At 32.9% G+C, this 25,365-nt stretch overlaps 1 protein-coding gene and 1 non-coding gene across 3 annotated transcripts in view; one reads left to right on the top strand and one right to left on the bottom strand.

Moving 5' to 3' along the window:
- GNAL (G protein subunit alpha L) overlaps positions 1-25,365 on the top strand; it is a 465,118-nt gene that overhangs the window by 378,197 nt on the left and 61,556 nt on the right. The window lies entirely within an intron of this gene.
- Positions 24,906-24,978, bottom strand: TRNAK-CUU (transfer RNA lysine (anticodon CUU)). Its single transcript has one exon. It is a non-coding gene; the product is annotated as a tRNA-Lys (tRNA).

The raw sequence follows: 25,365 nt of genomic DNA, 5'->3' as shown, positions 1-25,365 counted from the left end.
TGTTCCATAGTTTTCTTCATCCCTCCACACCTCTTCCCTCCCCAGAAAGCAAGCAATCTAATGTAGGTTTAAACATATGCAATTCTTCTAACATTTATCATGCTGCACAAGAAAGATCAGAGCAAAAAGGAGGAAAAAGTTGAGAAAAAAATTAAGCAAACAACAACAAAAAAAAAAGGTGAAAATATTATTTTATGATCCATATTCAGTCTCCATAGTTTTCTCTCTCGATATGGAATATAATTTTAAAAATCAATTTAGATATGAACCTTCACTGCTCCTTAATACTGTACTATTATGTTAACAAAATTTATTGAAATGAAAGTGTAATTTTGTTTTGAAGGTAATAATCATCAATTTCAAACATGCCTTAAGATGATTCCAAGGTACATTTTTTTTCTTTTCTACTGCATTTTTTTATGTACATCTTGCATTCTCAGCACTAGAGTATACTGAGAATTTCAGTGATTTGTTATAATGTTAACACTTTTTCCATTCCTCCCAAAAGAAAAAGAGATTAAATTCAGCAGCTACTTTTTTCAGAATTCTTGTTGTGGCAATTACATTTTAAAAAATCATTGACATTAAGATCATTATATCTTGTTACAGAGGAAGAGGATGTCCTTTTCAGATAACTCCTAAATATAGTCACAACATGATAAAAGGAGACTGTTTTAAAAATTAACAATGTAAAAATAAGTTGATCTTTGCTAACTTTATCTTCTCCAAGAGAAAACATATTTATTAGATATGGTGTGAAGTTTACATTATTTATAGAACATCATTGTTAGATTCTCAAGAAAGAAGAGGTACAATCTTCTTTTGAAAAAGCCCTGAAAGTTTTTTTTTCTATTTGTTTTCACATAGTATAGTGGAAAGACAATTGAATTTGGAATGTCAGAGATGAATTTCAATAAAGGATCTGTCTCTTAATACCTGTGAAGAATTGAACAAACTTGGCTATTGATTCATCCTGTTTTTTTCATCTGTAAAACAAGGACAAGATGATGTATGACACTACACTGAACAAACTATGAAACTTACTCTAGAAGCTAGGAACAGAATTCATTTTGTGAAAGAAGGTAAGGAAGCAGGTGTGTCTATCAGGTTTTTGCTTCCTCATATGATTCTATTGATATCCTTTGGGGAGTGGAGAACAACTTCCCTAATTCAGGAAATGAGTCATTAATAACTTGTCTTGTCCTCTTTTTCTTTTGTTAAAAAAAAAAAGTATCCAAAAGAAAGTAATTTTGCTTTTACATAAAAATCTTGGTCTCATTTTTTTCTCTTAAGATTGTACTATCACTGAAGAAAAATCTACTTTGAAACTTTTAAAACCAGTTTAATTGTATAGGTTGCAATATAGAAGATGTCTGAGCAACAGGGTTTGTTAGTAATCTTTCAGTTTTATATAATAGCAAGTATTTATATATCACTTAAAGATTTACCAAGTACTTTACATAGGTTATCCCATATCCTTCCAACTACCCTGTGAGGTTTCTATTATTGTACGTATTTTACAGATGAGAAAATTGAGGCTGAAAGATTAAACTACTTGACCAGGGTGCACAGATCGTAAAAAAAATAATAATAATAAAATAAAATAAAAATATTATTCCAACCCTTTACATTTTTTTAAGTTTTGCTTTTTTTAAAAAATAGTACTTCATTGTGGATGATGCTGGAAGCATATCCCCCCCTGATCTTGTCTCAGCTTCTATAGCTTCCAGCTATCTAGGTGATAAGCTTTTGCTACATTATGGTTTTTAGACATGTGGCCCAATAGCTTCTCATTTGAATATTACAGTAAATGATTTTATGATTTTATTTGTAACTTCTAATGTCATAAAAAATTATACATGAGTTTACAAATGTATTAATATATAAATAATGAGAGTCTTGATGATTGAAACCCCTATAGTAGTCTCTACTTGAGAACAATACTGGAGGGAATCGATAAATGGTCAAAGAATATGAGCAGGTTGTAAAGAAATAGAAGCTATCTCTAGCATATGAGGAAGCATTTTTAAATCGCTTTTGATGAGACAAATACAAATTAATACAACTCTAAGGTTCCACCTTACATCTATGAGATATGGCAAATAAAAAAGAAAAATAATAAATGTTGGGAGAGGAGGTGGGAAAACTAGAACGAATGTACTATTGGTGGATCCAACCATTCTGAAAAGCAGTTGGAGTGTGCCCAAAGAGCTATGAAACTGTACATAACCTGTGATCCAGCAATGGATTGAGTCTATATCCCAAAAAGATCATAATAAAATGGAAAAGGATCTACGTGTGCAAAAATATTTATAGCAGCCCTTTCATGTTATCAAAATATTGGAAAGTGAGAGCTTACTCATCAATTGGGGAGTAGCCAAAAAAGTTGTGATATATGATTGTAACAATACTATTATACAATAAGAAATGAAAACAGATTTCAGAAAAACCTGGAAAGATATATATATATATATATGAATTGATACAAAATGAAATGAGTAGAACTAAGAAAACATTGTATACAGTGTCAGCAACATTGCAGGATGATCTACTATGAATGACTCATCTCTTCTCAGCAGCACAATGATCCAAGTACAAGTCTCAGGAAGGAAATGCAATCCATATCACGATAAGGAACTGATAGACTCTGAATGGAGATAAAAACATACTTTTTTCACTTACTTTATTCTTTTTGTATGTGTGCTTTTCTTTTGATCTGTTTTCTTCTTTCACAACTGTGACTAACATGGAAATGTTTTATTTGATAGCATATGTTAACCCATATCAAATTGCCTACCATTTTAAGAAGAGGTAAGGCAGGGAGAAAAATTTGGAACACAAAATCTTGTAACAATGAATGCTAAAAATTGTCTTGATATAGAATTGGGAGAAAATAAAAAGACTTTTAGACTTTTTTATATTGAGACTTGAATAAAAAAAATTTTTTTTCAATGAGGAAAAAAAAGGAGAATATAGGAAAGGAAGCTATGTCCCCTTACAAAAAGCCCCTAAGATGGCTTGGTCTATAGAATGTCTATTCTAATCAGGCATCATTGGGTTCTTCATGCTTCCAGCTTCAGTAACTGGTTTGTTATTACTATGCAAAAATAAGAGTCCACAGATGTTTTGCTAGCAGAAATCTGATTGCTGAGATGTCATTGATCACTCATTGCTTTGGCTCAAGCTCTTGCTAGAAGGTTCCTTTCTTCTGGAATTTTTTCTTGTGAGCAATCTAGTCCTTTGTTGGCATTGAGAACCACTGTACCTGGCACCTGACTCTGGCTGCAGAGGTTAAATGCTTTTCAGTCATTGAACATGGGGGATAATGGCATTCATTATATAAAAAGAATTTCTTTTCTTGTACCACATCTTCATTAGTGATGTAATATAAATATAATATAACAAGCAGTATTCTAGAAGGGGAAATGTTCTTCAGTAGGATCAGTGGGAAATTGTTGAACTGATAACTAGCACAAGCTCTGCTTCCTTCATCTCCTTCATCTACTGGAGATTTATTTTGGGTCTTCAGCCTCATGTCATTAAGTACATATTGTCTAATCAATTGTCCACTGATATAAAGGGAGAAGAGAGAACCCAGATCAGAGCTTTGGGAGATACTCTAAATTAGTAGACTTGACTGAATGAAAATCTGATAAAGAAAATTTAGACAACTGAAAGAAAACCAGGAGAAAGCAGTGTCACAAAAACCTTGAGTGTCCAGGATAAGATGCTGATTAACAGGCTACAAAGGCTACAGAAAGATTAAAAAGAATGAAAATTGAGAAAAGGCCATTATATCTGACAATCCAGAGATCATTGATAACTTTGGAAAAAGTCATTTCAATTGAATGATGAGGTCAGGCTGCAAAGGATTTTGAGGTGAGAGGAAAGAACATGGAGACACATAAAATAGGCAGCTTTTTCAAGGAACTTATCAGAAAGAAGAGTAGATAAATGACAATAGCTAGCAATGATACTAGCTTGAGGGTTGTGGTTTTGAGGTTTTCTTTTTAAAAGCATGGGGGGCCATGAGTGTGAGAGTAGGAAAGACTTGAGATGAGAGAGAAGGAAGAATTCAGTAGATAGGACAGAGATTAAAGATTAGACAGAGTGGATATGACAGAGGAGGAAATCTAGACAGAAAGGGGTAAGATCAAAGTATGTATTGATGAGTTGCCTTAACAAGGATAACATGGCTACCTCTTTACGCATCTCATATAAGTGAAAGAGGAGATAATAGGAGATGTGAAATGATGTGAAATGAGAAGGGAGAAGGAGGAGCTTTCAATAAATGATCCATAGGCTTCCCTTTCCTTATATGCCACACTTTTTGCTTTATAAGCCAAAGAATAAAGTAGAATAAAAGTGGTAGGGATTTCATCAGAAGGGATATATTTTAGGTGCAGCTAACTTTTGTCATTTCTTATCATTTCGTGCTTCTTGTTAGTCTATGTTTTTTGTAAAACTGTATGTGTATTTTAACAGAATCACTGGTGGGCCAATTCACTGTGGAAGTATGAGTGGAATCCATAAGGTCTAATAGCTATTAACCTGGTATCCATGAACAATTTCCTCTAACAACTATGGATGCTATGGATGGATAGGATAGGAAAAAAAATTGCATTTTATTTCAATATAATTAGCCTTCTTTACAATCTTTGTTCATTTAAAGTGTTATGTCTAAGTAATCCAAAGCTTTCACCAAACTGTCAAAGGAATGCATGATGTTAAAAAAAAAAAAAGTTAAGAACACTGGTTTAGTAAAAGTGAGATGTTTTGTATTCTTCTAATAGATATATATATGTATATATATTTGATATATATACTTTAATAAATAACTCTGATTCTTCAATAGGATCTACTTTGCAATCCTGAAGTAATTTGAACTATACAAAGAGTCCCAATCTCCCAGTTATCAAGAAACCCTTTCTTCCAAAATTTTAAAGAGAAAATATATAGACAAGAAGGGTGGTTTCACTGATACAGAAAACTATTGGTCAAGAAATTGCCCTCTAGCATGTAGGCCATTATTTTCTTTTATAGTTATGATCTTAGGTAAAGATTGCTTGTACTTTTATTTGATTTTTATATCCTTTATGCCATGTACAGAGCAGGTACTTGATATATGCTCCTTGAATTGAATTAACTGTAATTGTCTTCTTCATTTGAAAGATAAAATTTAATTTATAGATGTTCCTTTCTCCCACCAAAAAAAAACAACAAAACAAAAACAAAACAAAGCATATTCAAAGAAGAAAAAAGCTCAAAAAATTCCAATGTTTTGAGTCAATAGTAATTTTAAAAAGAAGAAAAGAGAAAATAACCAAATAAATATACCTGAAGTAGAAGTCATGAAGGGTGGGGAGGTTGAAGGAGATAACAAAGAAAATGATCTATTGGGATTGATGTAGTTTTAAGATTGATGAATCTTTAAAAGTTTCAGGAAAACAAAAAGATTGCGAGTTACTTAGGAATGATTAAACAATTTATACTATACTTGTGAGACTTTTTTGGTATTTAGCATATGCTATCTTCTATTAGAAATATAAAGCACTTAGCAGAGTGCTTATCATAGAATAGGTGCTTAATAAATGTTCCCTTCTGTGTCCTATCTGTAGTTAGCAAACTTTTACTACAAATTTTTACTGTTAGTGTGACAGGAAGGTAAAAGATTCTCCATCCTCAACCCTCCCTCTTTAGCTTTTCTCTGATTCCACTGAGACTTCCCTTAACACAAAAGGTTGTAATAATCATAAATTCACATCATTCTAATGCTTGAAGATTTACAAGATTATATGCGTATATACATATGGATACATATATTTCCTTGTTTGATACTTATAGCAACCCTATGAAATAGGTACTATTATCACTTCCATGTTACATCGACACTAGAAAACTTAGGCTAAGAGGTTTAGTTACTTATAAGGGTCCTACAGGTGACCATGGGATTCCTAATTCCAAATCAGTATTCTATCTACTGAACCTGGCAAGGATATGCTAAAGGCCACATCAGTCTTCAGTCTGATTCTTTGGGCACACACCAGAATCCTGAAACAAATTCATCTTCATTTCAGAGGAACTCCAGGACTCTCTTAAGTCTTAGTGTGTCTCAGGATCTAAATATGAAGCTCTTGAGCAAGGAAAAGTGAAAAAATACTACCTGTAAAACAAAAATCAGGATTCATGGGGAGAGTAGAAATGAAAACGTGTAGAAAACAATAACCAAAAGTGTTTTAAATATGACTAATGTGGAAATGTTTTATATGATTGTACCTGTATAACCTAATTCAGATTGCTTACCATTTTGGGGGAGAGAGGAGAAGGGAACGCAAAAAACTAAAAGGAAAGAAAAGTCTTGTTTCTAAAATCTCCTTTTCTCCATCCCCCTACCACCATGGATCCTATTAGACTCAGTGGGGACGTAAGGGAAGAAGATGAGGTCACTGATCTTACGAAAGAAAGAATATTATTAATGTGGAGTCAATAAATACAAATAAGCACAAATAAAAGGACGTTTTTAAAATGAAAGATCATTTACTTATACTTAATAAAGTACAGCTTTCCAGGGATTTTGGTGGTATACCACAGTTTAAACAAACTCTAATGTGTGAAAAATAAATTAGGAGAGCTATATTTGCTTTTGAAAAAAAACATTCATATTAATATTTTTCTAAATAACAAATTCCTCTAGTACAAGGGTTCTTGACCTGGAATCCATGCCCTTTTTCAAAATGATGATAACTATTTCAAGATAATTATTTTGTTTTGTAACCCTATGCATTTTATGAATTTAAAAAAATATTATGTAGAGGGATCCATGGGCCTTTACAGATTGCCAAAAGATAGTCTATATGCAGCAATAATAAGCACAGTGTTCAGACTGAGGAAGTGACATCAAACAGGTTAAGAATCTATTCTCTAGTATATTTAAAAGTTGATTTACCTTCAAACATTTTCATTAACAAAGACTTTTGGGGGGACCATTTAGTCAGGAAAACAAGATATACTTGTTTAAGTCTTAGTGATTTGCAATAGTGATACATTGCCTTAGGTAGCAGACGAGGCACCTAAGTGGCACAGGGCCAAACCTGGAGTCAGTATGACCTGTATTCAAATCTGGCCTCAGACAGTTACTGAATATGTGACACTGGACAATTCCTATCTGCCTCAGTTTCCTAAATCTAAAATGAAGGAGGGGAGAGCACATAATAGTAGCACCTATATCACAGAATTATTGTGAGAACCAAATAAGATAATATTTGTAAATCTTAAAGCATGATATAAATGTTATCTATCTATCTGTTATTATTCAGTGTGGGAGAGAAGAGATTTATTAGAGGACACATTTTTTTAATTATAGTTTTTATTTACCAGATATATGCATGGGTAATTTTACAGCATTGACAATTGCCAAACCTTTTGTTCCAATTTTTCCCCTCCTTCCCTCCACCCCCTCCCCCTGATGGCAGGTTGACCAATACATGTTAAATATGTTAAAGTATAAATTAAATACAATATATGTATACATGTCTAAACAGTTGTTTCGCTGTACAAAAAGAATCGGACTTTGAAATAGTGTACAATTAGCCTGTGAAGGAAATCCAAAATGCAGGCGGACAAAATTAGAGGGATTGGGAACTCTATGTAGTGGTTCATAATCATCTCCCAGAGTTCTTTCGCTGGGTGTAGCTGGTTCAGTTCATTACTGCTTTATTGGAATTGATTTGGTTCATCTCATTGTTGAAGATGGCCACGTCCATCAGAATTGATCATCATATAATATTGTTGTTGAAGTATACAACGATCTCTTGGTCCTGCTCATTTCACTCAGCATCAGTTCATATAAGGAGGACACATCTTTTGAGCAAAATTTTGAAAAAAGAAAGATAATAATGGATAAACCAAGTGAGAATGGTATGTGTGAGGTCAGCTCAGTCTTGGAAACATTTGGTTCAATATTTGTGTGAATAATGAATACAATGAAGTATTTACCTGCATTTGAAGTTACATATAAAATATGAATCATTGGTTCTATCACTGCTTAAATATGCAATTCAAATTCAAATAATGTTACCAATTCATAGGATCAGTATATAAAATGCAAGTAGATATATATTTGGTAGTGATAAGAAGTAGTGTGGCCATAACTTTACATTTTTCATCTTTTTAAAAAAATCATCTGAAACTTATGAAAGAAAAGTTCCATATCAAAGATTGTTAAGATGAATGTAGTGATCTCCAAAACAATTTCAGCATCTTCTACCATCAGCTGAAAAGTGGAAGAATTTCTACCTTTTTCATTTCATCCTTTGACTTCAACATAGATTTAGTGAAAATCATAAGCCCAAATGTGGATTTAATTCAAATTTTATACTGCGATTGGTAAGCAGCTGAATTTCTGCTCACCAGTAAAAGTAAAATCCACTTGCTTGTGTTCATCTTCTCTCTCTTAATAGTAAGGTTCTATCTTAGATCAGTGATCTTGTCTTTTTTCTAACTTCCCAAAGAGCTTAGTCATAGTAGGTATTCAGTAAATTAACTTCTTTATCTCATAAGATTAGCCTTAATTCTTGATTTCCCTCCTGATATTTCTCCTAACTTCATGGATAAAGGTAACTAGACAAAGATACAAACCATAAATAGAATATTAATTATAATGTCTCTGATAAATAGAAAATCTAAGAATAGAGATAAATGTTTTCAATCAACCATTCAACATTATTAAGCTCCTACTATGTGCCAGATACTGTTTTTAGCACTGAGGATACAAAAGGAGGCAAAAGATAGCCTCTGTTCTCAAGAAGCTTACAGTGTAATGGAGAAGACAACAGACAAAATAGATACAAAACAAGTTATATGCCAAATAAATTGGATACAATTAAAAGAGGAAAGACCCTAGAATTAAGAGGAGTTGACATGGGATTTTTGTTGGAACTTAACAGGAGGTCAGCAAAATTGTTAGCAGGTGAAGTAGATAAGGGAGTGAGCTTTGTAAGTATGGAGAACAGCTGGAGAAAATACTAAAAAAAAGATCTAAGAGATAGATTATCTTTTTCTTGGAACAGCCAGGAGGTCAATGTCCCTGGAGTTTATTGAGACCTGCACTTTAGAAAAATCACTTTAGTGACTAAATAGAGGATATTTTGTAGTGGAGGGAGACTTGAAGTAGGTAGACCCACTAGCTGGCTATTGTAGTAGTTCACTTTAGTATTGGCAGTGTCAGAAAAAGAGAAGGAGGTATATTCAAGAGATTATTGCAAAAGTGAAATCAAAGGTTTTGGCAACAGATTGTATATAGGGGTAAAATAGTGAGGATTTGAGGTTGACTCCTAGATTGTTAAATCTAAGGACTGAGAAGATAATGTTTCCATCTACAATTATAGAAAAGGAATGGTAGCAGGAGGGGAGGATTTAGGAGGAAAGATAATATATTTAGTTTGGGGCATGTTGAGTTTAAATGTATGGAAGGCAGGCAAGGAAATCAGAAGTTGGCAGAGAGATTAGAGCAGGATACATTGATTCGTGATTAAAAATAGTAATTAAAGCCATAGAAGCTGATGAGATCACCAAGTAAAAATGTGTACAAGAAGAGAAGAGAACCCAGGACAGAACCCTGAGGGGATATCTACAATTAGAGGACATGATCTGGGATGAGGATCCAGCAAAGGAAATAGAGAAAAAGCAGTCAGATTGGTAGTAGGAAAACTAGGAGAGACTAGGGTCCTGAAAATGTAGAGAAAAAAGAATCAATGAGAAGGTGGTGATCCTCAGTGACAAAGGCTAGAGAGGTCAAGGAGAATGAGGACTGGGAAAAGATCATTGGATTTTCAAAGATGCAATCATTGATAGCTTTGGAGGAAGCAGTTACGGTGGAATGATAAAATCAGAAGCCAGACTGTAAGGGGCTAAGAAAGGAGCTGGAGACATTTATTATGGGTGGCCTTTTCAAGGAGTTTAGCCACAAAGAGCAAAAGAAATATAGGATAATAGTTAGCTAAGATTTAAGAATAAAGTGAGTATTAGCTATAAAAAATACTACATTGCCTTATCAAACACTCAGTATTGGGGACAGTCATTGGAACAAGATCTTCAGAATGGATCATTCAAATCAGACCATAAACCACCACCACCCTTCACATACCTCCATAGACTACACTTCAATCAAACACATAACACACTGCCAAAAACAAAGAAGTTCAAAAAGTTGCAATTTTGAAGTTTTTTTCTGAAATATTTAAATACAATTTAAAATCTTTATTCATAGTTGCAGTTTACTAAAGAACACATTATTTCTCTTGCTTTGTATACAGAAATAAACAAAAGTAGGCCATTTTGTTTATTTCAAATCTTAAAATAGCAGCAAATTTAAATGTTTGTTCAATAAAAGAACAAAATGTTATATCCAAGATTGTAAGATTTTACTAGAAAGTTTGGAAAGTTTGGGAACAGGTTTTGATTCCTAAAGCCTTGTCTGAATTACTTCATTCCTCTATATTCCTGTGTTTGAGGTCTGTTCATCAGAAATATTTATTAAACATCTACTGTGTGCTCAGGACAGTGCTTAGCAAAGTACTAGCTATTCTAGGACTCTGTATATATCTAAATTCTCTGGTAAGGCTACCATAAGTTGTTTGGTTTCCTTTTGGTAGAGGTTTCTGTGGTGTTTGTTGTTGAATGAAAAGTCAGTTTTTGTAAGTCTCACAATTCTAGCATTTAATTTTATTTCCAAAACCCATCTAAATGGGTAAGGAATGATTTTTGCTTTGACTAGCAAGATTTCTTAGGGCATTTCTTGAAATGTGAAACAAAATCTTTATGTATTAGCTAATAAGGCATTTTTCTGTATTACAAAAAATGTACTCTGATGGTCCTACATTTATTCTATAAGATTAAAATTTAACTCAGAAAAATCCAGTTCAGCAAAGAGAAGTCTACTGTGTCCATAATCCTATGACAAACATAATCCAATAATACCATCAATTTATATGGTATACCATATTTGACAAGGTATTATCATATATACTATTTCATTTTAATTATTTTACAATACTGGGAAAGGATACCATAAGTGTTATTAACCTCTTTTGGCAGAGATAAGATTTCATAATATATAAAATTCAATACCAGTTTTTTAAAACTTTAAGAAAGAGGTCAGGAAAAAAAAAAACATATCATCTGTCACAAATTGGCAGGCTATTGAGGAAACTAAAGTATCTCCTACCTCAATACTTTCTAGTATCCTCAAAATCTATTCTCTTCCTTTACTATAATCACAAAAGAAGTAGCCTTATTCTTTTCCAAGTGAGGCAGAGCTATGTAGTACCATCAGCTCACCTCTGTAAAGAGCTAAACAAAACCTTAGTAGGCATCTAGCCCAGCTCCCTTATTTACATATGAGGATATTGAAGTCAAAGAGGTAATGTGATTTTTTTGCAGTTACACATATAAGTAGCCTACATAGTTAAGCAACTTGCCAAGAATTGTACATCTAGAGAGAAGCAAACCAGAGATTTGCATCCAATTTTTCCAACTGAAAGTGGCAGAACTATAATTTGAACTGCTGTCCTCTGACTCAATCCAAAATTAAGTGCTTTACATTTTAAAATGCTACATATGAATTAGGAAAATAATGTCATGAAAGCTAAAGAAAAAGAGGCTATCTTAGAAGAGGGGGCAAGCAATAGAATCAAAAGTCATAGTAAAAACAAAAATGTTCAGGACTGAAAAAAGAGCAGGAAATGTAGCAGGAGCCAAGGAAATTGGAAGGATGATGGCACTACTAACAAAAGTATCATAAGGTATGCTATCTTGGAAATCTGAGGTGTTTCTGAGTTATTCTTTCTAAAAAAATATATCAAATTGATTGTTTTGCCTGGATTAGCCAATCTATTAGTTTACCATTTGAGGAAACAACTATTTTGATTTTTTTTACTGTAGTATAAAAGAAAAAACACTATATCAGAAGGTGGAAAACCTAAATATGTTTCTTCAGTTTTCCATTAATAGTTGTCATATTCTGGTCAAGCTAATTGATGAGTTGAGACTATTCTACTTACTACCTATATGACATTGATCAAAACACTTAATGCTTTGGGATCTCAGTTTCCATATCTGTAAAGTGATGGGATTATTTTGATGTCTCCATCTTTTTATCTTATACTTCTCAAGTTGAGGGAAAACATGCTCTTTACCATAAAACTCTTGCTATATTTCATAGTCTTTTCTCAGTTCTCAACTTTCTTGTCCTTCTCATGTCCCTCTACATATAAGTTAAATAAAGTAATAGTATACAGCCTTGCTGTACTCTTTTTCCAATCTTAAATCAATCAGTGGTTCCATATTCAATTTTAACTTTGGTTCTTGGCCTGCATACAGGTTAACCTATAAATCAGGGATGGGGAATGTCCATCTTGTGGAGCCCACAAAATCACTTGCTAAAGCAAACACAGATGATGATGAGCTGAAACAGCTAGGTATTCAATCTCCCATTGCTTGAATTCCATAAGTTAATCATTTTATGTGGTCTGACATTGATGTTATAAATATCCAAATGGCTCTTGTCAGAAAAAAAAAAATTCCCCATCCCTGCTGTAGATGATCTGGTACTCCCATCTCTTTGAGGACTTCTCACATTTTGTTGTGATCCACACAACTCAAAAGTTGTGTAGTCCACAAAGCAGAAGTAGATGGTTTTGGGGAATTCTTTTTTTTCTCCATAGTCCAACAAACTTTGGTAATTTGGTCTCTAGTTCCTATGTCTCTTATAAAAATAGTCCACACTTCTGGTAATACTAAGTTCTCATATTGCTAAAGCTTAACTTAGGAAATCTTAAGCATAATCTGGTTGGTATGAAAAATGAATATGATTGGTAATTTGAACATTCCTTGGTATTACTCTTCTTTAAGACTGGAAAGACTGGGAAAACTTATCATTTCTAATCCAGTGGGTCACTATTGTATTTTCCAAATTCGCTGACATTTGCATGCAGTCCTTTAACTGCATCATCTTTTAGTTTTAAAAATTAAGTTTTTATTCCTGGTATTCCATCACTTCTACTAGCTTTGTTGTTAGCAATACTTCCTAAGACTCACTTGACTTCATTCTTTAGAATGTCTGATTCTAGATCAGTGGCTATATCATCATGGTTACTGATAATGTTAATATCTTTGTTATATAGTTCTTTTGTTTGTAATACTCATGATGGAGAATGCATCCACATTCAGAGAAAGAACTATGACAATTGAATACAAATTGAAGCGTAGTATTTTTACTTTGGGAGTGTATGTGGCTTTTCACTTTTATTCTGTTTCTTGCTTCACAACATGACTAATGTGGAAATGTTTCCATGATTGCATTTGTATAACCAATATCAGATTGCTAGTGTTATCTTGGGATGTGGAAAGGGAAGGGAGAAAGAGACAAAAAATTTAAACGCAAAATTTTATAAAAAGTAATGTTAAAACTATCTCTACATGTAATTGGTAAAAATGTTTACCCAAAAAAAGTGTTTTGTAATTGTGTTCATTTAATTCTTTTGTGTATCCTAATAGGGAAACAAATATTTTATACTCTCTGTAGTTTGTTTAAAATGTAGTTTCCTTTTCTCTCTCTTCTTGTTGTATTTTATTGGTAATATACAGAAATACTAATGACTGCAACTTTGCCCAAGTTGTTACTTTAGTTTCTTAACTGATACTCTAGAGCTCATACCATGTTCAAAAAAATGAAGTTTTGTTTCTTCTTTCACTAATCTTGTTTTTTAATTTATTTTTCATGTATTACTGCTCTAACTAGCTTTTTATGAACTAAGCTGGTTAGTAATTGAGATAGTAGACCATCACTCCTTTGTCTAAATCTTTATTTATTTTTAATTTATGGAATTAAGTATTTCTATTACATAGTATTAAAAATTGCATAGGAAACTGCAAATCTATTAAATACAACTTGCTAATCCTTTTAAATATATAACAATCATATAAATTTTCCCTTCTTCCCTGCCCTAGCTACCACCATACATAAATATATTTATATATAAAATCATTCTATACATACTTCTATTTGTCATTTCTTTCTCTGGATGCAGATAATGTCTTCCTTCATGTCTCCTTTTGTAATTAATTTGGATATTTAAAATAAGTGATAATGTCGGGTCTTGGTTTTAGGTAGAATTAGATAGATTTATCATTTTAAAGAAAGCTCCCTTGGGTTTTTGTTTTGTTCTTTTTTTAAGTATGACTGGGTGGTGTATATTGTCAAAAAGTTTTTCTACATCTTTTGCTATAATCATATTCTTTGTTCATTTTGTTATTACTAAGATCAATTTTGTTATTACTAAGATCAATTATTTTTATAGTTTTACTAATATTGAACAAACCTTGAATTCCTGGTATAAATTCAGATATATTATAGTGTATAATCTTTGTGGCATATTACTATAGTTTCCTTGCTAATGTTGATTTAAAAATTTTTAAACTGTGCATTAGGAATATTGGTCAACAATACTTTCTCTTTGACTCTCGCTAGTCTAGTTTTCAAGACCATGTTTGTGTTATAAAAGGAATTTCTTAGGACACCTTTTTGTAGTAATTTCATAGTGTTTATGTAGTGTTAGAATTAATTTTTCTTTAGATGTTTGGTAGAATTTATGAATCCATCAATTTCTACTATCTTTTTCTTTGAAAGTTCCATTATGGCTTGTTCAATTTCCTTTCTTAAGATAGATTTATATAAGCTCTCTATTTCCTATTTTCTGTTCGGTTCACCTGGACAATTTATACTTTTTTATAAATATTTTTATCCATTTTATTTAGATGGTCAGTCTTATTGACAAGTAATTGGGTAAGATAGTCCTTAGTCATTGCTTTTATTTCTTCATTGGTTTTGAATTCACTTTTTCATTTTTTTTGCTGGTAATTTTGTTTTGTTTTGTTTTTTCATTTTTTAAAAATCAAATTGGTTTAATGGCTGATTTATTTTACTGAGTTTTTTTTTTAATCATCTCCTGTGAATTTTTTTCCTTTGTCTTTTTAATTTCTTTTTTTATTTTCTGGACATCTTTTTTGGTTTTTAATTTGTTAATTTTTTATTACATGCATAATTCATTGATCTGATCGATTTTTTTAATTAAAGTGTTTAGGAATGTAAATATTCTCTTCAGTATTGCCTTAGCTGCACTCCTAAAATTTTGTCTTGTTGTCTCATTGTTGTCATTATCTTTAATGAAATAATTTCTTTATTTGTTCTTTGCCCCCCCTATTCTTTAGATTGTTATTTAATTTTCAATTCACTTAATTTTAAACTTTATTTCAAAAATATTTTATTAAATATTACTTTATGTTATTATGGAGCAAAAGATGCATTTAATATGTCTACTTTTAGGTAATTGTGAGGTTTTTAATACCTTAATATATGATTGATATTTGTGAAATTAATTTCTTATGTTTGACTGAGAAATAAGTATGCACCTTTCTATTCCCAATTCTCATTCGAGATCTCTATAAGTCTGACATATGTTAACTTATTAAAAATTGTATTCAATTTCCTCATTTATGTTATATTTATTTTTGTTAAATTTATAAAGATCTGAGAGGAGGAAATAAGGTCTCCTCTATTATAATTTTACTTTCTATTTTTCCTGTAATTTATGTTCCTTTAAGAATTTAGATTTCGTGCCTTTTGTTGTTGCATATTAGTATTGTTATGTATTTATGAGCTATGATCCTTTTTAGAAAAAATGTAGTTTTCTACTTTATTTCTTTAAATTAGATTTGTTTTTGCTGTTATTTCTGGGATTATGATGGTAATCCTTGTCTTTATATTTCAATTGAAGCATAAAGGAATCTGGTTCAGTTTTGTTTCATATTTGTTTCTTTTTAAACAAAATACTGTTAGATTTCAGTTTCTAATCCATTTTGCTATATACATACTTCTATTTTATGTTGAATTTGTTCTATTCACACTCACAGTATGATTGCTAATTTTGCGTTTCCTTCTATCATATTCTTGAATACTTGCTTTTTTTCCCTCCATTCCTTCTAATTTTTTGCTTCTAACTTGTTCTTTCCTTAGTCTACCCTCCCTTGTAGTCCTACTCTTTCCCCTAATGCTTTTCCCAACTGTGTGTATATATATGATTTTCCCTCTTTTGACAGTTCAGATGAGAATAAGTTTGTGTCACCTTGTTATATAGACTCATTGTTATATAGACTTCTACTTTTGAATTCCATTTTTCTGAGATAACTTTCCCCATTCTTCCTCTCCCACCCCTTTGCCAGTTTATTCTTCTTTCACCTTTCCATTAAGATCATGAAAACACAATAGAATCATTCCTAGACACCTTGTCTAATTAGATTCCTAGTCTGATTCTGACTTCTTAGAATTAATTGAGTTCTGAGGAAACCCATGTATTACCTTCTCATATAAAAATATAAATAGTTTAATTTTATTTATTTCCTTATGATAAAATGCTTTTGTTTGCCTTTTTATGCTTCACTTGACTATTATGTTTACATGTCAACTTTCCTTTTCAGTTCTTTTTTTTTTCATCTGTAATTCTTGAAAGCCCTCTATTTCATTAAAATTCTATTCCCCTCTCCTCATGTGTTTTCCTGCATGAGGTTTTCTTGGTCTAGCTCTTTTATCTCCTACAATATCATTTTCCAAGCTCTCTACCTCTTTAAATTAGTTACTGCTAAATCGTGTGTGATCCTAATTATGGACCCTTGATACTGGTCAGATTTGTGTTTTAAGAAGAACATTTTGATAGCTAAGGGGAGGATGAATTAAAGTAAGGAAAAAAATACTGAAGGCTACTGAAACAGCTCAGGTATGATATACTAAACATTGATGATCAAGCTTTTACTTGAAGTGCTCCAGTGAAAGGGAACTTTCTAGGAGGCTAGATTACTTATTCTACAGTGACAATTACAGTTGTTAGGGAGTTTTTTCTTATGTCAAACCTAAATCTGCATCTGTTCAATTTCTATCTAGGGCTACTATTTTTTCCTCTCTTCCCTTTCTTTGAGAACAGTAGAACAAATGTAATTGTTTTTCTATATTAAACTTCTTCAGAAATTTGGAGATACTATGATTCCCGTTAATGTTTAGTATATCATACCTGAGCTGTTTCAGTAGCCTTCTGTATTTTTTTCCTTACTTTAATTCATCCTCCCCTTAGCTATCAAAATGTTCTTCTTAAAACACAAATCTGACCACGTCACTGACTTATTCAACAAACTCCAATGGCTCTTTATAATTTCCAATATCAAATATAATATATTCTGTTTGACTTTTACAGCCATTCATGACTTGCCCCTATCCCCATCCTTTCCAGTCTTATTCTTATTCCTTTCCAGGTAGTCTATAATCCACTGACTGATTTCCTTGATGTTCTGCCATCTTCCTTTCTATCTCCTTACTCCATGGCATTTTCATTGGCTGTCCCCCTTGCCTTAACCTCATCTCCCTCTCCTGACTTTCCTCATTTGCTTCAAGTCTTAGATAAAATCACACGTGTAAGAAGTCTTTCCTGATTCCCATTTAGTGCCTTCCCTCTGAAATTATCTTCAATTCATTATATATATATGTATATATATATATTTATATATGGATTTTACACATTTGTTTATATATTATCTCCTCTACTAGACTATGAATTCCTTGAGATCAGAGACTATTTTTGCCTGTTTGTATCCCCAGTGGTTGGCAGAGTATGTAGCACATTGCTATTGTTCAGTCTTCCCATTGTGTTTAATTCTGTAATCTTGTGAACCCAGCGCAACAATGCTATTCATGGAGCTTTCTTGGCAAAGAAACTGGAGTGGTTTGCCATTTCTTTCTACAGCAGATTAAAGCAAACAGATTAAGTGACTTGCCCAGGGTCACACAGCTAGTATCTGAGACTAGATTTGAACTTAGCTCTTCCTGTCTTCAGTCCCAGGGTTTTATCCACTGAACTACTGAGCTTACCTCCATGTAGCACATAGTAGGTGCTCAATAAATACTTGTTTACTGGTTCTTGGCTTTATTTTAAAAGTATTCCTTTTCTATATCAGTTGAATCTTATCATCTTTTAGATTCTTCCAACACTGAAGTTCTGTGATTTGTGTGTGACATCTGAATATATACATGTTAGTGGATAGTGACATTATTCTTAGGATGGTTAATGCACACATAAATAGAAAGAAAAAATTGTAATCATATATAATGAGACATTAGGGCTCAGGGGACTGAGGTGCCTCTTGCCACCAAGGGGATCCAACTGTGGATTCACAAGGACTAGGTTAAATCCTCCAAAGGAAGAAGATTGATCTTTCAAACTTTCTGGCTCATGTTATACCTCTATCTTCAAAGGCCACTATTGAGGGGAGGGGAACAGAAAGAATTATTTCTCCTTCCTTAAAGCCAATTAAGTGTGTGAATCTTTCTGCTCAGTTACTAGTCATCTTTGACACTGAACTTTAGGGATGGTCTATAGAGACCAGTCAGGAGCATCAGTTCATACATATATTTTGGCAAGGGGCCTTGAGGGGAATACAGGACCCATCATCACAGATACTTCCAGCCCAGCAGATCATATATCCTTACCTGATTATCCTGATTACAGGAGTAATATTATTTGGAGCTCATTGAAGTCAATAGTTCCCATGCATTATTATTTCAGTGATGTTGGGCAGAGAAAACATATTTGAAGAAAAATGTTCAGGGGTCAATTTGTAACTTTTTTAAGATATGATTTTAGAAATGCTTGGTCTAATTTATGTTGTTTGAAGGAATTCAATCCTACATGAAATTCACTGGATAATTATTATAAACATGAATTATGCTGTAATACATATTCCTATAATGACAATGATAATTTAAGCAATGAGTATGTTTTTCAGTAATATTTAATTTTAGTGCTTTCTGATCATCATTTTCCTAAAAATATTTTCATACTGTATAAATGTTACCTGTTATCATTACTAATAATTATGACCCTTGTTTTTCTAATAAATCATACTCTATTATTTATTTGGCAAAAGAAAATTCCTTCATAGCTATTATAGTATGTTAGTCAAGTTGTTTATTCTTTGAAACAGTGATAGAATTTTAATTGCTCCTTTGGTACCTTTAAAGTCTCTTGTGTTGTGCTTAGCCTGTATGGTGCCAGACCTGCTCCTAGTAGAATTTCTATCAGGGGATGAAAAAAGTTTCCATAATACATAAGGGGTGCAAAATGGCATCAAGTAGTGGAAAGAGCTCTTAAATAGGAATCAGAAGACCTAGAATCTTTATCAATCTTGCCATCTTCTTGAACAAGTTGCATCAAGTTCAACATTAGGTTATCAACCTTGAACAAGTTACTTAGCCCCTTCAGCCTTAGTTTTTTTTCATTTCTAAAACTGGTAATAATTTCTCTTCTATTTCACGTCTATAAGGGTCAAATAAGATAATATATGATAAAAAAATTCTAAAATTGTATGATACTGTTTAAATATAAATTATTATGATATTAGTAGTTTAAGTAGTCTTTTCATGACCATTTTCTAGAAATTATGTTTTATTTATGAGATTCTTGGGTGATTTTTTTCTTCAATTTATACTTAACATTTCTTTACCAACCTGTTCCACCCTCTAAAACTTTGGAATAATATGTTACAAAATGAAAACTTCTAGATCACTTGTAAATTGGTTCTGAGCATTGAATTATTCCTACAAATAGTATTTTATAAGGGAAGTGCTAATGAGGTGGATGATATTTATGTAATAAAGAAACATGAACAAGGAAATGTGGTTCACCAGGGTCATTGTAAAAGTGTGTGCTGTTTCTGTCAGTAAAACAAAAAGTAAAGGAAATTGGCAGGAACTTCTGCTTTGCAAAAAGGGATATTATGATCCTTATACAATTCCTTCCTTGACCCACAAAATGGGAATACAATTTATATTGAAGTTCAGAATCTCCATGCAAAACAAAACTCTGAGAAGGGAAAAGGCTGTTGTTGTTTGTTTTTTTTTTTTTTTTTTTTGAAACATGCCAGAAAATTAATGGTAAAAGCAGAGGCAGGCCCTTCACAGCCTGTCGTATATCGCGCACCCACTTGGGGGAAGGGAAGAAGGGGGGGGTTCTTCTCTTTGTGCTTCTATAAACTAAAAGAGGAGCCAAAGCAAGCTGTCACTATTAATAGTACAAGAGCTGTGGTGTAGAACCAAAATGGGTGGAGGGTCACATGGGTCAGGCCAAATCAAAGGGAGGAGTCCAGCAATATAGTGCCCAGGGGAAAGGGTCTATAATAGAAATAAAGTTTTAGGTATAAGAGAAACAAAACAAACAATGCAGATTGGAAGTAATTATATAATGATCTGCAAGTTATAATGCCAAAAGATTTTGCATCTTCTACAGAGAAGTAACTAGTTCACTTTTGAAATCTATGGGATTAACTTTTTTACTTTATATGACATCATCAGATTGTAAAATCAATAGATTATATACCACCACAAAGAGAGATTTTTAAATTCTCTGAAAAATATATTTGGATTTTAAAATTTTTTTATTGATATTATTTGTTTTTATATCAACTTCATATCCAAAAATATCCTTTCCTCTGTTCTGCCCAGAGAACCATACAAAGAATTTTAAAAAGAGGGGCAGCTAGTTGGTGCAGTGGATCGAGCACCAGTCCTGAATTCAGGAGGACCTGAATTCAAATGTGACCTCAGACACTCAATGCTTTCCAGCTGTGTGACCCTGGGCAAGTCACTTAACCCCAATTGCCTCAGGGAAAAAAATTAAAGAAGAAATAGAAGAAGCATTTCCATAAAATTAATCAATATATCAACCTCATCTAAATGTATATGCAATGTTGTGTAAGTGTAGTCCCTCATCTTAGCAAAGAAGGATGCCAAGTACATTTTTTCATCTCTTCTTCAGGGCAAAATCTTCTGTCCCCCCCATTCCTCCTTTCTCCTTTTCCCCCCACTCCCTATTTCCTTCCTTCCTTCCCTTCCCCTCCTTCTATTCCTTTCTCTGCCTCTCTGTCTCTTTCTCTTTTCCTTCCCCACATATGTATATATGTGTGTTACTCAGTTGGGGACTTTTGTTATAATTATTTATATTGTTGTATATATAATTGTTTTTTTTCCCTAGTTCAGTTCATGTAACTCTTTGTATCAGTTCATATAACAGCTCATTTTGCCTGTATTCTTCATATTCATCATTTCTTATAACACTAATAATATTCCATAATGCTCATATAGCATAATTTGTTTTAGCTTAATTGGAATGGCTAATTCTCTGCTTCAAATGAAAATCTAGTAGTTTCCATATCTTTGCAGCTATATATGGTACCAAAACATGAGGTTTTTAAAAAAAATGTTTATTGGTACTTTTTGTGGTCTCATCATTTACATTTCACATCTTCTACTCCCTCCCAGAAAGCCATCCTATAATTAAAAAAAAAAACTTTAAAAACTAGTTTAGCAAAACCATCTCACATATCAAAAAAGTCGGAAATGATACCCATAGTTCCATCCCTTGCTATCTACAGAGAAAAAAAGGGGATGCCATCTCACAATTCTCTTTTGGAATACCAAGTAAGATTATCCACAGCTTTTTTGTTGTTATCTTCATTGTATTTTTAAATCACTTAGTTTTTAATTGTTATTATCTTTATTTATTTACATTTTGTACATTATTTTTTCCTAGTTCCTAATTTTCCTAGTACATAGGTTTTCCTAGTTGACTTCATTTGGCACCAGTTCATTTTTCCCATGCTTCTCTGTATTCTTCACATACATAATTTTTACAGCACATTGATATCCCATTTCACCCATGTACCATAATTTTTTATCTATTTCATTTCCGACTCTTTGCATCTGTAAAAAAATTGCTAAAACTCTGGCTTTTTAATAACTGCAACTTGATAATTTTGTTATCCATAATGTGAGGGGGAAAAATGGTACATTTTTTTGACTAAAGAAAATAGATTTCTCAAGTTAACTGAGGATAATTATTGTACTTCAGGATATTAACTTTTCAGTGAATAGGGCTACTCATGATTGTATACATTTCAGTATATTCCATCCAGACCAGGATCACAAAACCATACATCAGTATTTATGTGGGATGCAAATTGACTTTTTAAAAAGTATTAACATTATCTAGGTTTTATTGTATTTTTATTAATTTCATTAAATATTTTCAAACTACATTTTAATCTTGTTCGGATTCTGTTTGGGAGTGTTGTGGCTAGGATTTGACACTTCTGCACCAGACTGTACTACTTCTACACACTTTGTATATATTATATGTATATATTTGTAAAAATGTAAATTACTGGACAGCAAAGATTTTTTGCTTAATTACAGTGCCTGACACATAGTAAATATTTTTAAAAAATTTACTTATTCCTTTGCCAATCTGTTTTATTTATATATTTATATTTATCTATATTTTGTTTTTATTTATTTATATGTCTATATTTATGTATATTTTATATAACATATATTTATATAAATTGATATTTGTAAATGTAGTTATAGTAATAAAAATAATAGCTAGCATTTACACAGTACTTTATAAATATTATCTAATTTGGTTTGCACAAATACCATAAGAAGTAGATATTATTATTATTATTATTATTATTATTATTATTATTTTGGATGATATGGATGAAGAAACCAAGGCAGACAGTTTAAGTGACTTGCCCAGGTTCACTAAGGTAAAATTTGAATTCTGATCTTTCTGATTTCAAGTACAGAACTTTACCCCTTGCATCACCTAGCTGCCTCAAATATTTATGTGGAATAAGACGAATATTTATAAGCACATGTATTTCATGCAAGTATAAAAGCCAATAAACCTGTTTTTAAAAACCTAAATGTCCTGAAGTCAGGAGGACCTGAGTTCAAATTTGGCCTCAGACACCTAACACTTCTTAGCTGTGTGACCTTGGGCAACTCGCTTAATCCCAATTGCCTCAGCAAAAACTAAAAAAAAAAATCTAGATGTGCCTTGATACAAAATAATACCAAAGGTTTTATATATTTCTCAGTATTTTCTCTATTTAAATATTTTGTCTCAAATCCTATTGTTCCTAAGACATTGGATAGCATAGAAAATTGCTGGGGGGTTTTCTTTATTCTTTATAATATGGGTATGGTTTGAGATTTATTTTATATGGTGGTAGACTGGGAAAGGGTGATAAGATGAGAGTTATGATTCCACTGTTATAGGGAATTCAAGATAAAAAATATATATACTTTCTCTAATAGAGTTCATACCTCATATTCAAAATATAATTATCTAGGGTGCTGAAGTTAATTGGATTGTCCAGAGTCACAAAACCAAAATGTGTCAAAGCCAGGGCTTAAAGAACCCCAATCTTCCTTAGTTTTATGGACAACTGTCTACTCAATCCACTACAATGCTTTCACCATGAATTAGAGGAATAATACAAATGTGAATTGTGTTATTGAGACAAAAATAGGTTTTTGACATTTTACTCTTTTTTGGTTTTGAGATATTTATTTGGAAATGCTATTTCCAAAGCCTTTTAGAGATATTCATTGTTAATGATTAGCAATGATGTTTAAATTAATTTTATAGATTTAATATAGTACAATCAAACTATTGGAAGAAGGAAACTTTGAAAGGAGAAAAATTATAAAATACATTTGGAGGAACAAAAGGCCTCACATTTCAAGGAAAATAAGGAAACAAAGACTGAAGTACATTGACTTATTATAATTAAAACAATGTTGTGGAACAATTGTTCAATTTGATTATTAAAATTTAAAAAGAAAAAGACACAGTGTGTTCAGTAAGTTCAAGAATGGGAACTTCCAAAATAGTAAGGTCACAGTATTTTTTTTTTTTTTTTTTTTTTTTGAGGCTGGGGTTAAGTGACTTGCCCAGGGTCACACAGCTAGGAAGTGTTAAGTGTCTGAGACCAAATTTGAACTCAGGTCCTCCTGAATTCAGGGCTGGTGCTCTATCCACTGCGCCACCTAGCTGCCCCAATACTAAGGAAAGGACTCTGTATTTGAAAAGAACTCCTGGGAAAACTCAAAATTATTTTGGCAGAGAATTGATTTAGATAACCACCTTGTACAGTATATCAGTATAAACTTCAAAGGAGTAGATAACCTAAATACAGGGTGTCCCAAAATTTTTAGTCCAGTTTTAATCTCTCATAGCTTGAAAGTTTACATAAAAGATTATCACATTTTTAAAAAATTGAGAGGCAGGGGCAGTTAGATGGAACAATGAATAGAGCAGCTATCCTGGAGTCATGAAGACTTGAGTTCAAATCCAGCCTCAGACACTTAGCGAGCTGTCGTCTCCAGAAGCTGCTGGATTGCTCTCTGGGAAGAGATCTGCTGTGTCTACTCAAATCTCTCAGACAGATTCTTCTTCCTGTAGTGAACCGTTGTCTCCAGGCAGTTGCTTGTTAGGATTACTAAGTGAGAACTGAGGTTGTCTGGATAGTGACAAGGTGAGAATTCAGGTTTTCTGGACAATTACAAGGTGAGAACTCAGGTTGACTTGATAGAGGGGGCAAGCTCATTGGCTGGGGTGGTTCTTCCCAGAAGCCCTTGCATTATCCCACGCCCATTCTCTGGGAGGATAAAAGACACAATATTGGGCCTGGAGAGCAGATCGGCCTGGAGAAGGATAAGAGCTGGAGGAGATTCAGAGCCAGGATTCAAGAAGGAAGACTCTGAATTGCATCAGGCTTGACAGGGCTCTCTGCAGGAAGGGAAGTCACTTCTTTGGACAAGAGTTAACAGCAACTGCCTGGAGACAATGGTTCATTACAGGAAGAAGAATCTGTCGGAGAGATTTGAGTAGAAGACACAGCAGATCTCTTCCCAGAGAGCGATCCAGCAGCTTCTAGAGACGACAGCTCACTACAATTGGCGCCCAACGTGGGGCTCGAACCCACGACCCTGAGATTAAGAGTCTCATGCTCTACCGACTGAGCTAGCCGGGCCTTCGCAATTTGGCGCCCGAACAGGGACAGACACGGTCCTGATTCCAGTGGAAAAGCCTCCCATCCAGATCTCAGTCTCTCTGACCCAGAACCGTGAGTAACGAGGAAACTTTGTTAAAGATTAAGTGAGCGTGCTAATAGATAAATAAGGAACTTAACTTGTTAAGGGCTAAACCAGGAATCTCTTATAGCTGAAATGGGGCAGATGTTAGCTATATTCAATCCCTGGACCTCAGCCGACTCAACCTCAGCCCCAGAAGCAACCTCAGCTCCATTCAGGAGTGGTACTATAGAGAGTATAATCAACATAATTGAGGAGCAGAGTTTACTTGTAACCTGGGTACAGATTGCTAAACTCTTGGCTGCATTAAGACGCACATCCCCTTG

This window comes from Sminthopsis crassicaudata, chromosome 1, assembly GCF_048593235.1.
Source record: "Sminthopsis crassicaudata isolate SCR6 chromosome 1, ASM4859323v1, whole genome shotgun sequence".
Classification (NCBI taxonomy): domain Eukaryota; kingdom Metazoa; phylum Chordata; class Mammalia; order Dasyuromorphia; family Dasyuridae; genus Sminthopsis; species Sminthopsis crassicaudata.
The sequence above is the reverse complement of the archived record's forward strand: the minus strand, read 5'-3'. Positions and strand labels throughout refer to the sequence as shown.